General features: G+C 43.5%; 1 long non-coding RNA gene across 1 annotated transcript in view; it reads left to right on the forward strand.

The window, feature by feature from the left end:
* The window catches only part of LOC132451639 (uncharacterized), a 30,164-nt gene that overhangs the window by 907 nt on the left and 24,257 nt on the right, over positions 1-5,000 (forward strand). The gene's annotated exons all lie outside the window — the stretch shown is intronic.

Consider the following 5,000-nt stretch of genomic DNA (forward strand, 5'->3'; position numbering starts at 1 on the left):
GCACACACACAAGCCCACACACACACACACCAACGCACACACACAAGCCCACACGTACACACACACGCACACACACATCCTGCCTGGGAGTATCGCACAACAACAGTCAATTTGTACCCCCGGTCACACGGCCACACCGCGACCGCACTGCAAATGGCAAAACGTGACTCCCTACTTCCTGGATCGATTCTTCCAATCTGCAATCAGGAAGCAGGTGGCCGACAGAACACCCACCCACCCACCCCCCTCACCAGCACCCTCCAGCACAGACCCTATACTCCCATGGCCCACTCCTCTCTGTGGCCACTTATTGCTTCAGTAACAGCATTTCTATTTGATCATGTAAACAACCCCAACATTTGGGAGATGAAAGCGTGTTTGTTCAGTGCGTTGCACATTTGAGGACTCTGATTAGAAGAGCATCTGTGGTTGTTCTATTAAAAGAGACGTACCCTCCTAATGGAATATTTAAGCCTCTTTTGAGCGGCTCGCCAAAAGCCATTATTGACTACATTTCCCACAAGCCCCAGGGGCAGGTGTTCGTACACCCAATTTAAGGAATCTATCATCAAAATGCTTCTTTCATCTATAATGTGATTTTGCCAACAAGGACCTCCAGCCGAATATCAGAATCCAATGTTTAAATCAACAAGCATACTTCATAATCACTTTTGAGAAGCTAGAGCATGCGATAAAAAACATACAAAACTATTGCAAAAAAAAAACACCCCACAACGTCTTAAGGATTCCAAAGTGTTTTTTCTATTTGATTTGATTGTTGATCACGTCTGTAAAGGTTTGTAGAGTAGGGTTCATCCCTCGATCTTGATTACCCCCATTAGACTGTTACCAGGGACCAGTGAAGGAGCCTTTTACACCCCATCGATTGGCCACAGTGGATCTGCTCTTTCACTGGAGTGCTCCGCAGCTGTTATGGACTTCAGTTCTTTAGCTATCGCAATCCCTCTCAAACACACGTGGGGAGAAGGGTAAGACGGCTGATGAAATGTCAAGAAAAAAAAAAAATCAAACAAATAAAATGCAGAATCCGTTGCAAGATTATTAAGGATCAGTAACATATTTTATTATCTTTTCTTTTTTATTTATTTTGTGCTTTTATTTGTGGAAGATGATAACAGTTATTATTTAAACATTGCACAAAACAGCCAATTATTTCATCTTCAGCTGCAGTCTAGACTCTTAGATAATCTCTCTCTCTCTCTCTCTCTCTCTCTCTCTCTCTCTCTCTCTCTCTCTCTCTCTCTCCATTCCCTATTAACTATTCATTTTCTCCTCTTCATGTTACTAACTGCCTTTTAATTCAGGGCTCCCCTAGCTCCATGCCGTTCTCACCATTTCACTGGGACATCGCTCAGCCCCTGTACTGTATTAATAGCTTCTGCACCAGCGCGTCTCTCTTATGACCCATCTACCGCCCTTCGCCTGTTTTGTCCCCTCCCCACCACTGCCATTTCACTACGCCTGGTCCTTCCCCTTGACTGGGCAGGCCAAGAAGAGAAGCAATTCTCTCTTATTCTCACCCTTTTAACTCTCTCTGTCTCTCTCTCCTTTTATTCTGTTTTCTTCTTCTCATTGCCCTTCAGACCTGATTGTGTTCTGTTACATTGTCCATCTCACCGTTCAGCCCCTGCTCCCCAGGAAACACCTAGGCTCTCTCTCTCTCTCTCTCTCTCTCTCTCGTCTCTCTCTCTCTCTCTCTCTTCTCTCTCTCTCTCTCTCTCACTCTTTTCCCCTCCCTCTCCCCTTATCCACTGTGCCACAATTCACTCTCTCTGCCCTCCTTCCCCTTCCCCCCTTTCTTTCACCCCTCACCCCCCCCCCCCCCCCCCCCTCCATCCCCCTTCTCTGCCTCTTCTCACCCTCAGCCCACTTTCTCTGGCTCTCTCTATCTCTCTCCCTCTGGCTCCACTGCGCCCCAATGCGCCCGGTCCACTCTGTGTGGTGGAAGAAGAGCCTATGGGTGGGCTCCTCACACTCAACATCTCCGTGCTGCAGTGCCTGCGTCACACCCGTCCACACCACTGCGTTTCTCCGTCAAACCAAAAATTTATTCTTTACTTTAGTTTTCTTGACACAGTCGTGGATGTTCCGAACTGGCCATTGTGAGTGTGTCACCCTCTTTGACAAACACAACTCACCTGAGGATTCACCTCATGTATTTTGAAAATTTGTCCGCAGGCCCTGGGTTTAAGGAAAGACGGAATGGTGTTGTGTATCTAAACATTATAGTTAGATACAGCTTCCCTCCTCTGAGTTGGACAGAGATATTTATGACGGAAGGATATCTAAATCTGCTGTGTGGTTGGGAGCAGCAGCTCGCAGCACACAGAAAACTGTCATAACAACATCACAGTTAATACACATTTTGATACGGCAAGCAGAAACGCGGCTCCTATTTTCCAAGTAACAACGTGGATCTGAACAGCAATTACCATTCATCCAGAAACTCCCTGTAATGGCTCCTGCTGGTTACTTGACAATTAATTAAACAGAGGGAGAAAATGAGAGAGAGAGAAATAGAGAGAGAGAGAGAGAGAGAGAGAGAGAGAGAGAGGGATGGTTTAAATCATGAATAGGGGGTGTCTCAATTTTGGATTAACGTTTAAAAGGAAAGATGAATTGCTATTATTAAATAAAATTATGGCTATTACTTTTGGAAGCATTGCTAATGCTTATCTCTGTGAAGCCCAAAAATAGGCAATATAAAAAAGATAAAAAAATAAGTGAACCTCTCCCACCTGTGTTCACGTTAGCTTCAGTGGCTCCAGGTAGCTTGTGTTGAGAAAGACTTAAGATGTCACTTACAAAACTTTTCTGCATGCATTCTTCCTAATTCACAGTCTTACACCTATACAGTTTTAAGACAAACTGCGTCTTTGTGACTTGCACAATTGTCTTGCACAAACAATAAAAAAGAAAAGAAAAATTAATATGTGTAAATCATTGTACAATTCAAACGGCCTCTAAACATTTGGTGTCTCTCTATATTAACATTGGTGCTGTCTGCGGCTGCCTCTTAGTCTTTGTAGGACAGTGTGCGAGTAGGTCCTTGTGAATGTCCTGTTGCTGGTTTCCAGAAGTCATCTTGGCCGGAACCTGCTAGTGGCCTCCTGACTGTCTCTACTGTCTGTTTACATGGACCTTTAGACTCCCGTTGTCTAATGAAGATGGACCTTTGTTTCGAGTGTGGAGAGTAGTTTTCATTGGGATGAGTGTTGACGCCACGTGTGCCTGGATGTCTCTTACGTTCAGCATCTCTGTCCTTGAAACCCGGAGAGATGTTCAGTCCTGCTTGTATAGGAGCCATGCATTGTTCACAGTGAGGATGATGGTCATCTGAAGATGTTCATTAACCAGCTGTGGGATCACATGCGGGGCTTATACGTGGCTGTAATGGACTCAGGGAGATCCATGTTTCCCATGAGCTAACGTAGACCGCCAAGATGAAAGGCCTCTCAACGTGTAGGCTGCGGTGGCTTTGTTCCAGCGTTGATTGTTCTGGATGCTGCCTGCTCCGGGGTAAGGATGAAACAAGCGTGACTGCCCTGTTGTCATAGCATTTGACAGCACATATGTCGTGGGTCCCCTCCACTCTGACATCAGCTCTGCGCCTGTACAGTCATCCCTTGGTTCCTGGTACTCTTTCTCTTGTTGCTATCCTCATTACAGGAATCAGTGTAATCTGATTCCGTTTCTGCAGTCATTTTCTCCATTGAGGATGACTTCAAACACATCCTTCATACTATAGTGTACACACTCAGTCTTTTTACAGTCAGCATTCTGACAAGGGAAAAACATCCTCAGCAAAGTATCAGGTGAAGCTTAGTATTTGCCAGGCTGAATCATTTCAATGCAAGTCAATCATGCTAACTAATCAAATTAATTAGGGAAATTCCCACATTTATCTGATCAATGTCACAACAATATAAATAGGTAAATCTAACTATTGAAACAGAGTATAATGTGCACAATATCGTACTACAAACATATTAAAGTATATTAAAACATATGTTTTAATGAATATTTTCCAAAATAATCCTATATGTGCTCCCTATTATAGACATTATTATATCACAAACAAATATATTTGAGGCATTTACCTTACACATAATCTTGAAAAATCCCGGCAATAGAATAGAGTTCAGCTCAGAGGAAAGTTTTTATCTCCTATTATCTCCTCCAACTATAAAGATATTTTCCATCCAAAGATCTACAGGGGTAAACAAAATGATCCATTGAGTATGTAAATGTGCTGGTAATAAAAAATTTTGCATGGTGTTTTGAAGGAGAGCTAAAAGCAATTGTGGGCTTTTCAAGGTTATAAATGATGAATGAATGCCAGGTAACGATAACTCAATGGTGGCTGTTGATTGGTTTGTTTTTTGCCTTCCTTCCCACTCTTTTTCCCGCCATTCCTTGGCCCAGGATCGACATTTTTCCCAATGATTTGGTTGGTAACAAAACAAGTGGAATCACATGATTTCAGGCTTCCAGTATTGATTAGAGACAGAAGAGACATATTTGTTGCCAGTTTTGGAGCCTTGGAATCGATGTTTCCTCTCCTTTGAAACTCTTTTCACAAACCTTTTGCTTTGTCTGGAAGCCTGTGTCTTAACCAAATACATTTGAAGATTAGAATTATTTGGTTAACCAATTGCAGGCGTGCTGAAATCACTGGTCCATTTTACCACCAGAACCACGCTGTGTCTGTATGTGTGGTCCCACATTGTTTGACTGGCATAAAAGTACGGGAGTATCTTATTTTCAAGTAATTACCCAGGTGTACAACCAAACCAAGCATAAACGTTCAATATGATTAATGGAATCCGTCTGGCGTTCCCCGCGTGTTAATGGAGGTCTTTGCTCGCACGTGGAACCACCGCCGTTTCACGCCTTTCACCAACGCCCCAGAACCTCTCCCGACAGACGTGCAAGGAAAGGAAAAGGCATTTGTTCACCTTGATACTTTCTGACGCTCT

The sequence above is a fragment of the Gadus macrocephalus genome, chromosome 22 (genome assembly GCF_031168955.1).
Source record: "Gadus macrocephalus chromosome 22, ASM3116895v1".
NCBI lineage: Eukaryota > Metazoa > Chordata > Actinopteri > Gadiformes > Gadidae > Gadus > Gadus macrocephalus.